Source organism: Antrostomus carolinensis, unplaced genomic scaffold, assembly GCF_000700745.2.
Source record: "Antrostomus carolinensis isolate BGI_N321 unplaced genomic scaffold, ASM70074v2 scaffold445, whole genome shotgun sequence".
Lineage (NCBI taxonomy): Eukaryota > Metazoa > Chordata > Aves > Caprimulgiformes > Caprimulgidae > Antrostomus > Antrostomus carolinensis.
Genome location: NW_010316891.1, coordinates 96,157 through 106,787, shown reverse-complemented (window position 1 = coordinate 106,787; position 10,631 = coordinate 96,157).

Genomic DNA, 10,631 nt, shown 5'->3' with positions numbered 1-10,631 from the left:
CATCGAGACCCGAACCCCGCACCTGTCCGCTGAGGAGGGACGGTTTAACGGGGCTGTGAGCGTGTGCGGATGCAGGGTCACACACGGACACCCAGCACACATCCACGCGTCTTTCCTCCCCCCACTTCTTCCAAAAGCGCAAGTGAAATGTAAATGGCATCGCGACTAAACGCTTCTCTGTGCTCGGGTTTATAGCTCCTCTGCCTCAAGCCTTGATATCTATGTTTATATTCATATACATTTATATTTGTATAGATACATACGTGCGTATACACGTGTATAAATACTCCAGGATCGCGGCCGCTATCCGTAATCCCTGTTTCCCGGCCGTGCTGCAGCACTTCGCAACTTTCTCGCCCACCTTTTTTACAGGTGACTCACAAGTGTGTCTTTCACGCACGAGAAATCCCGTGCCCGTAAATCGGCGGAAGGCGGGTGAGAGCGAGATGTAACGGGCTGCTGTGCCGGCCCGGCAGCCGGGCGGGCGGCTTCCGCGGGTGAACACCGCCACCTCCCGGGAGCGGAAGCGGGAGCTGGAGCGGGAGCGGGGCAACGGGACGGGGCTGCCCGAGCTCCGCTTCCTTCGTGGCTGCTCCTCGTTTCCAAATCAAGCAGCCGCGGAGCCTTGCCGAGCCCAGCGGGCACTGCTGCGGGGGTGCACCAGGGAGCGCTACCTCCCTGCCGGGGCAGCCCCAGCGCTTCCAACCTCCCTGGGTCTAGAAAGCGTCCCTTGTCCCTTTGAACACTGTGTTTCCCGAGGAGTCGGGGTGGCAGCCGTCGGGCATGGGTGCGGTGGCTGCAGGGAGCTGGCAGGCAGGAGCAGAGGTTGGCGCCCAGCATGGCTCGCAAGCCAGCCGCCCTGAGTTGGGTGCCTGCTGCCTGATGAGCTGGCCATAAAAAGCCAGAGGGTGAGGACAACAGTCCAGGCAGGGTGCTGCGGCACGGCGGAGGATGGTTCCTTCAGCAGGTATTTGAGATGTCACTGCCTGTGCAGCCTGTGCAGCTCATAGACCTGATGGGAATACAGGTAATATCCATCACTCGTTCAACCTAGCGTCATTCAGAAACCTACTGGGTTTAGCTGTACTGTAGAGGCTGTGTTTAAAATGCACAGAGCTGGGGAGATGGTTTTCTGCCGTGTGGTTTTAGTCTGTCTGAGACACAAGCTATCATCTGTGTGAGGATACAGCTGCTGAAAAGCTTCTGAACAGGGACGTAACTGCAATCAGCTGAGCAGTGTTGAGTGCATTCCTCTGGGAGAAAAAGCAGATGCACAATGTAACAGAGCCAGGGTAGCTGTCAGCAGAGAATTATGCCATAGGTTGTCCCTCGAATTATGCATTTATACCGGGCATAACCCATACTAGGTTCATATTTCTTACATTAATTAATTGAATTACACTTGCACCACAAAGCCAAATTGAATGAGGCACTTGCATTTAGATTTCTATCTCAGGAGAGATCTTTCCCTGAGATTACAGCTTAAAAACAAAAGCCAGAAGCAATAGGAGAAAGCAAAAATATATTTTCATTTTACAGAGAAAAACACAAATAAATTAAATGGCTTCTCCAAAACCATCTAGGAATTTGATGGCAAAGGTAGGACCAAACCCAAGTCTCCTGTGCAAGAACAGGTTTTGATATTTCAGAGTTCCTTTCTAATTAATATTATGCAGACGTTTATCAGTTTGGAACGGAAAGAGTTTACACATTAATGGCTGAATAGGATCTGTGTTTTTAAGCAACATAAAAATGCATTTCCCTTCTCTGCTTCTCTATAGGTTTAGTATATCTGCACAGCTATAGGGAACTTTGTGATTTATTTCCTGTTGCAAGATCTACTAGCATGACAGTATTCCCACTCATATAATATGCATATATGAAATGATCATATGTGCTTACATTCACATATTCTTGGATCAAGCTACAGAGAGGAGGCAAACCTTTTCACTGGATTGAATTTTGCATCATATAAAGTTCCCCCTCTTTATCTACCTTTCACACAACAACTACTCAGGAAGAACAAAACATTGAGGTTCATGTTAATTTTGAGAAGAATTCAGACTACTAGAAATAAGATTTTGAAGTTATATTGGTACCTAGTTTGCCTTGCAAATACTAGGTGTTGGGAGGTAGGTGATTAGATATTTGAAACTCTGTCCTTCTCAGCCTTCAGAGTCCAGCCCCCCTGAAAGCAACAGTGACTTCATATTCAGTGTGCTGCATGCTAATATCTCATGACCAGCTTCTTTAAAAATATTTTCAAAGTAATTATTATATTTTATTTATAAACATTATTATTTTTTTCAACTTTTCTGCATTAAGCAGATCCATGGGTTTGGAGCCAGAGCCGTGCAAGTGCTATCCTGATGTGGAACTCTCACTATCAGTCCACAGTGCCACCCTGTTACCCCAGCTGGGGCAAACGGGGATCAGAAAGCAGGCATGTCCAACAAGGAGTTAAAAATGGATTGTCATTACCAATACAAAAGTCAGGCTCTTCACAAAAAGCAGGTCCATGGATTTCCAAGTAATATAGGTGTTACTTTATAATTAGTGCATTCCCATCCAACCTCTTCATTCTCCCAAATTGTTTCTGTTGAACTGAATACTTTGAATTAATTTGTCTTTAATTAATTGTGTTTATCTTTAATTAATTAATCTTTGAATTCATATTTATATGTTTTATCTGTAGAGTGTTTGGTTGAAGTCCATGTTACTAACACTGACCTGTTTCCTTTGTCAAGTACAAAAAAAAGCCTTCTGAGTGGCAGCAGTAGTAGTCAAGTTTCACTGCCAGCCCTGAATTTCCTGTAGTGTGAAAAATCTGTAGATAATTTTTATTATTTGTTTTCATCATGTGCTTTGTGTAATTTACTAATATGAACCCAGTGTTTTTATGGCTAGGTCAGCAGCAAATGCTACTTCTAGCTGCTGCAGAGTACAAGACGACAGTGTACAAATAGTACCATGTGGTATTTAATTAATTTGCACAGTATTCCGTAGGCTTTTCCAGCTTTCTCATCAAGTCAGTAGGACACTAGTCATGCATTAGAGTGGGAATAAAAATATGCCCTATGATTAAGGCAATATACTAGAAAACTGTAATAGATCATAGATTAAAATCTTTAGCATCGCTGATCTGGAAGAGAGGAATAGCTCTCAGAGACCCCAGTCCTCCATGATGCCAACTGCCCTGAGAGGACTGTAATTCCACCAACAGCCACTGAAGTCACCCAGGTCAAGAGTGATTCCTTAATTGCTTTGCTATTAATTTTGTCACATATCATAAACAAAGGGGCCTCAGGTTCTCTGTGATCTTTTGCAGCAGGAGGGAAATGTCTTGTGTCATTAGAGTAAATGATTACTCTGCTTGAAAAAAACCACAAAAAATGAAAACAGGGAAAGAAGTCTTCTCTGAAACAGATATTTGTTTCTCAAAACAACCTCTTAATAGCGTTTTGAAAAAAAAAAAAAAAAAAAGAGCTGTGACTGAGGCATCATCTAATCTGGAAAGACTATATAGTACTGAAAGCTCTAGTTACTTCAGCCGGCTCACTCAGACTTCAGGAAAACTGTTTTACTAAGTAGAATGGAATTTGGGGTGAAATTTCAATTGTAGAAAGAACTGATATCACCAGAGGAATAAATATTCTCACACATGTGCACAGAAAGGGAGGAGTGAGTGGTCTGGAAAGAGGTCAAAACTTACAAAGTGGAGCGAGTTTGTTTCAAGAAATAAACCAAAAATGATCACAAGCTTGGAAGTGGTTGAAGTGAAGCAAGTTTTTCTAAAAAACAGGGGTTCTTTGCAAGGTGACATGGAGTTATGGATGCAGTGTGAAAGAAGGTTTACAACATCTGTTGTAACAGCATAGATCAGGGAACTTAGAAACCAAGAAATGCGTAAAATTCATTCTTTTCTTTCCTGTCCACAACTGCATGAACTTCTCTGCATTTGGATGACATTGCATGTGCAAATGTGTATCCTGCCTCTTCCACTGTCTGCAAAAGAAACATTTCCACCCCATCGCTAAGAGCTGTTAACTGAAGCCACAGCAGCCTTAACCAGTCATGTCAGTTATGAATTGGTACTGCTCACCAGCACAAGTCAGAGAGGACCTGGGAACAGAACTGAGGGAGTCAGGATGGGCAGGAACAGCACAGAAGCTGAATTAAATGAGCAGCATAGTGAAGGGGTGACCCTCAACAGGTGACCCTCAGCATCTTCCATTACAGAAAGGCAGGTGTCCCTCTTTGCACACTGTTTGCAGCAGAAGTTTGCCAGCCTGTGCTAGTGGGTAAATGTTTGACTAGCAAGCAGCTCCCCTCCCTCTCCTAAGATTAAGGGAAGCAGACAGACAAAATGACACATATACTTTTGTATTTTCTTTTTTTTTAAAATTATATTGATATGGACCTGGTCAAAATTTGACAGAAAATACATTAACCTGCAACCTGGGGATAACCCTCATCTCCCTGAGGGAGAAGGGGCGACTGTGGGATGAGTGAGAGCTCTGCATCCCCAAACTTGTCTCCAGATCCTGTGCCTGGCCCTGGTCCCAGCAGGACAACATGCCTGCCCCAGGAGGGCAGACCCCCCTCCTCTCCTAGCAGCTACCACTGGGCACTCAATTTCTCTTGAAAAAGCTGTTTTGATCCCACTGCTATTTTTCCTGGATTATCATTTTGGTAATGGCTCCCATTAAAAATAATGTTAAACACTTCCTCACTTTTTTATTTTTTTTTAGTTTCCTTATAAAAATAAGTCAAATTGTACCAACTTTTCATGGCTTCAGTAAAATTAGAAAACATTGTACGCACATATTGTTTATATTATGTAATTATTAGCAAGCTATTGACTAATGAGCTTATTAGCTAATATAATCCTGAAGTACTGCTTTATTTCATTTTAACTTACAGTATTTTTTTGTATCATCAAACATATCTTTTGGTGAACACTGTTGATAAACTTCTACAATTTTTTTAGATCAAAAGGTGACATATTTACAAAAAACCTAAAACATATATGATGTAAGCCCAAATGTCTCAGAATCATGGTCTAGCTTAACCTCTTAACAGCAGCTGGTGTTTAGTCAAAGAGTGGAAGAAATAGGGGCATCGTTGTCTGAGAATCCTTCTAACAGTCTGACAGACTGCAGAGAGACTTTCTGAGCTGCAGTTTCCATCATCATTCATTCAGTAGCTTTTTGTGGAAATTTCTAACGTGCAGCAGTCCCAAAAAAACCCAGAATTTTAAATAAGGTTGGAAATAAAAGGTCAAAAATATTACCACTTCTAAATAAAACTGCTTTCAAACAAATACTCTAAAGTAAAATTTCAGAATTCTGAAACATTTTTAAATATTCTAAGTTGGTTATTTTTAAGCTTAGGTGTTCTAAGATGGATGTTGTAGATATCCTGAGTAACAGACATTTTCAAAAAATGACTTATTTTCATTATGATTCCAAATGAAAGCAAGTTTTCAGTCCTTGATGATTCTCATCAAAATATAAATCCACTTATTGCAATTATATTTTTAAAAAACCTGAAAGCAACTATTTTCTGAATTGCTGTGGTTAGGCTGATCTCAAAAGCAGTTATTTTTATAACAATCTGTGCCTTCTTTGGTTTGGGAGTGTTATATTATAAGTGGAGAAGCTATCATTACCTTCCAAAGCTCTGGCTCTCTTTTGGAAGTTGACTTTTAATAGTGTTCACTAGCAAGCAGTTCCACAGCTTAGCCCAGCTGTGTTAAGAAGCATTCTCATTCATCCGTTTAATGTTAAAAACTTCTTAATTTTATTTATATTTCCCTTTGAATTTGCATGATGAAAAAAGGTAGGGATCACAGACCGTAGCTAATCAAGTAACTGTGAAAGACATGAAATAGCCTATTTTTTTCCACTTTCTTGCTGAAAAGTGTTCAATTATCAGCTATAAGTTCTTGTATCTTAGGTCAGGAATAAAACTTCAAAACAAAAATGATTGTGTAAAACAGAGCATCTCCTCCTCGTTGTGTAGCATGGAGCAATCCCAGCCGAGAGAAGTCTCTTTCTGAAAGGGGAACAGGGAGCAGTAGTTAGGTATCTTTTTCTGTTTTCCCCTTGCACAATGCAAACTTTCAGCCCTGGGGTGTGTTGCCTCTATAGAAAAGTCATCCAAGAAGCCAGTTTCCCAAGTCCTTCTCATAAGGTGATGGTCTCAGTACCACCCTCAGAGGCCCAGTTTCAGACACAATCTCATCCCTGTCAGATGGAGACTAAATCTGTGATTCCTGGTGCTTTTGATCCAGTCTTCTCAAACCGCATGCTCCTTCTTTCTGTCACACCTGCCTCTGCCATCACCTGCTTTCCCCTTTTGTCCCATCACAGGCAAGTCTTCCTCCATGTTTATTCTCTCTCCAGTCCCTCTGTCTCACCTCTGTCGCTCCTTTCCAGATCACACTTGACAGCTTCACCGTAAGATCCCAATTTCTTGCATGGGAGAGACCATACCTTGTATACTCAGCATTGCTTTGATCTGTATAATCTCTGGTGTTGCCTCGAGCCCTATGCTACCTCCCTGATACCCTCTGACCAAAGAAAATAGCTGAAACCTGTGGCCTCCAGGTGCTGGTTCGCTCCCAGAAAAATGTCACTGCAGTTATCATAGATGCAGTCAGTAGTTTTACTCTAAATCACGCTTCCCTGAAGGCTGACGGGAGAAAATCACATTGAAGACACTGACAGATTTCCTTTCCATGTCTTCCTAAGAAAGCAAAAAACTTCAGCAATAAGCACCCGCTGCTAGATAACGGCAATGTACTGCAGTTAGCCTTTTTAACACCATTGATTTATTTCGGAGAGATGTGTTACATAATAACTGCAAAAGCAGCAACTTTTGCTGGAGACCCATATATGCCTCAGCACCAGGCAAACAGAGACTCAGCTAAAGGTGATTTAATGAACAGTCCAGATTAAGTCCTGGAATAATTGGCAGATAATTTTTTCCCCATTTAACTAGGCTGTAAGGGAAGGAAGTGTACCAGCAGGTGACTGGGCATTGGAGCATACATATTGCTGTTATTTGTTTTTATCATTAAGTAGCTTTTTATGGTGTCTGGAAAAATAAAAAGAAATTAGGGTAATAGGAGTCTGTAGTAGTTTAACCAGGACAGAGTCATAAGACATTGCAACATCTTAAATGTTTGTGCGGCAAGTTGATATGAATATATCTACAAAAACCTGCTCTTGGCTGGTTCCCCTCCCCTTTTTGGAAAAAAGAAAGAATGCATCACATTGGCTTTATTTTGTATGGATTTCTGCCAGGATATTTTGTGTATATATGTAATTTTAAAAGGCATGAAAATAATAAGAGAAATAATAAAATAGTTACCTGTTATGACTACAGTGGAGTTTGTGTGTTCTGTCCAAAGTAATCTCCTTGCCCATTAATCCTCCCAGTCATACATCAAGGGAAAGGACCAGCCTTCCTCCCCAAAATAGCTATTTTTCCCAAAGAAGCTTGTTTTGTTTTCTCTGGTGAGGGACTAAACTCACTGTTTCAAACTAAATAGCATAAAGAGAACCTCTATATGATGCCTTTCAGTAGCAAAAAAGCAGGAAGAGCCATAAAAAAAGCAACAAGTGATTTTTAGCCCAAAGCCCAACACAATGTTGTAATTAATTGAAAACAGGATGAGTCAGATGCCCTCCCAGCTCTCTTGATGCCACATCATTCCCCAAAACACTGGTACCAGAGTCTGAAGAAAATTGACTCTGCCTAAAAAGGCTTCCATTCAGCTCTTTCTGTCCCAAAGCTGGTGTCTGAGAGAAGTCAGTAATTGGTTCTGAGTACAGGAGAAATGGCCGTGAGCCGGTGGTCCTCCATGAGAAGTGGTGTGCTCTGCTTATTTGCCCTGCCAGGGTCCTGTGGTAGATACAGGTGGATCTGCACATGCCTTGATGCTGCCCCAATGCAAGGAAAGGACAAGCTGAGAAGTCAAAGATGCTAGTAAGACAACCCAAGGGAAGTAAACTTTGGTGAAATTCTGGCTTAATTTCATTTGTGTTATGGAGGAGAAGAGGTGAAAAAGGAACTTTGCAGTGGGAAAGCAAATTATTAGGGAGAAAAGAGGTGGCAGCTAAAGCACCTACAGTCTAGTAGTGTGTGAGGAAAGGAGAGGAAGGCTGCTCCAGTATAATGTATGTGAAGGCCTTGCTGTGCTCCCAACTGAGTGTGTCAAATAGCTAGGCCTTGCGGTTTTAGATCTGGTACCCTCCCTTCCTATGTCACGCCTTGACACTCAAAGTGATGCTTGATATTCGTATGGTTTTTCATTTCTCTGATTAAACCACCACCACCAGTGACAGCAGTGACTGGGTAGTGCTATGTTGGGAGTCAGGATGCAAGGCTTTAACAGGAGGAAACAACCACTGCCTCTATCTTTCTTAAAGGCACTGAAAGCTTTCTACCTTCCCCAGTTCATCTTTTACCCCCAAACTTGGGATCAGTGCAGGAAGTAAGTGGATGTGCTGCAAATTGCACAATTTCCTCGTAACTAATTGTAAACATTTTATGATATAATGTTGTACCTGCTGGAGGGAAGTTTTTTATTTATTCTTTGTTTGTTTTGCCTGAGAGCTTATTCTTTTTAAATTATGTCCTTGTATATAATCTCTTCAGAAGAACATAATTCAAAAGGACAAGTAGATTGTTAACCACAGTGTGGCAATCTGGGTGGCCTGACTGCCTCATAACGTGTAAGGGTTGTGCACAAATTGATGGTGCTTGTACCCAGAGCTTGAATTTAATGGCTTAAGGCATAAGCATTCCTAGGTACTCATGAATAGAAAAATGAAAGACTAAATCTTCAAGCCCATTAAATCATATGCTCCTAGACAGGTAGGTTAGGCTTATCCAGAATATATATGACTCCAAAACTTTAATAGATAACAGTCTGCCACAGCACACGTCACAACTGTGTCTGAGATACCAGATGGATCTTTCCCTCTATAGAGGCCCACTACCATCCAAAGAAAGAAAACAGACAATAAGATAGGATGGCTATGAGTTAAGTCTATCATTTGGGACCCTTTAGCTCAAAGGTACTTTCCAGGATATGACATAGCTGAGACACATCATTTCAGTTTCAAACATTAATTGGATTGTCAGACAGAATACATTTTAGGGTTTTCCCAGACCTTCCTGAATATGACATGACCTTTGTCAAAGCTTTAAGGGCTCAATGAAAATTGATAGTACCTGATATCTTAGAGGTGCAAAAAAAAAAAACCCAACAAAGCCCTCTTTCCTACTGTTTTTGAGTTGCAAGTACAAGACGTATAAGAACAGACATAGAAATAAATGTTCATTTAAATTGGTTCAACTAGGCATGCTTCACATGTTTTAATCTTCCCACCCAAGGAGACCTCAACTAATCTAATGTATGCACATAATGATTCTTCATTTGTTTAACAAGTCATTTATGCAAGAAGAGATGAATTTGAAACACTAACCTAATCTCCTCCAGCATCAACAAGAGTTATGTCAGGTTGTCTGTATGCAAGACCTAATTGCTGGCTGTTGTTACTTTCAGCAGCCAAACCATTTTCATGAACGACTGCTTTCTGCAATGAATCTCCTATAATTAAGCCAGTTTTTCATATATTTTGCATTGAATTTAAACACAGATTAATTGAAGCAATCTTTGTCTCAAAATTAGCATTCTATGGACAAAAGCTTGTATGCCTTTGTGTTGATGAAAGTCATTATTACCAACCTATCATTGGCCAGCCTGTTTCCTAAGTGCAAAGGACTGTTTCTGCTTTTCTCCTCACTGTTGCTGTCAGGTAGGCACAGTTTTCAAATTAATTTGTGATAGTGTGTATTACTATATTCATTGGGCTAAACGTAGACCCCCTCTCTGACTTCTTTGCACCAGCCTCATGGTACAAGGATACTGATCTAATACAGAAGGGCTGAAGGTCTGGAGGAAGATATATTTTAACAGTCCACACAGATGTAAATCGTTTGTCCGAGAAGCGGTAGGGACAAGACTCAGGTGGCAGTATGCCAACTGTGTCTCTTAGGCTTAGATAAAGTGTGATGAAAACTTAAAAGTTCATTATTTTTTTTATAAAAGATATGGTCCTTGTGTTATTTGTTCTTTTCTTTTGAATCATGGAGGCTTAAAAGAAAAGACTTTTCAAACATTTTTGGAGGTAGTAAGATGGAGACTAAACCATTGGAGCAGGCAGGCCAGAAACGGAGCTATGGCACATCTTGCAGAAAGAGAGAGAGGCCCAGGCGTATTCACATCTCTCTTACTGAGTGACTGTGAGGTGGAAGGGAAGGTGCTTGTGGCTCCTGCTACAGATGCTGTTACACTTTGTACAATGGAGCCAGGGGCCTCTCTAGGTTAGTGAACCTTTTGTCTGGTTTGCAAACTACAAGTGGATCACGGGCTGCCAGTTGACAAGGTCATTTCAAGACTTTCCATTTGTCCTTGAATGCTAGGAACTTAGTGACTATCTGAGTAGGTTTTTCATGCTTTTTTCTAGTTCTTTTTCTTATTCCGAGAAAATCCCAGTTGAGTGGACCTCTACAGCTCGGATCTTCACACTTCAAGTATATTCTAAAGCCTTGCT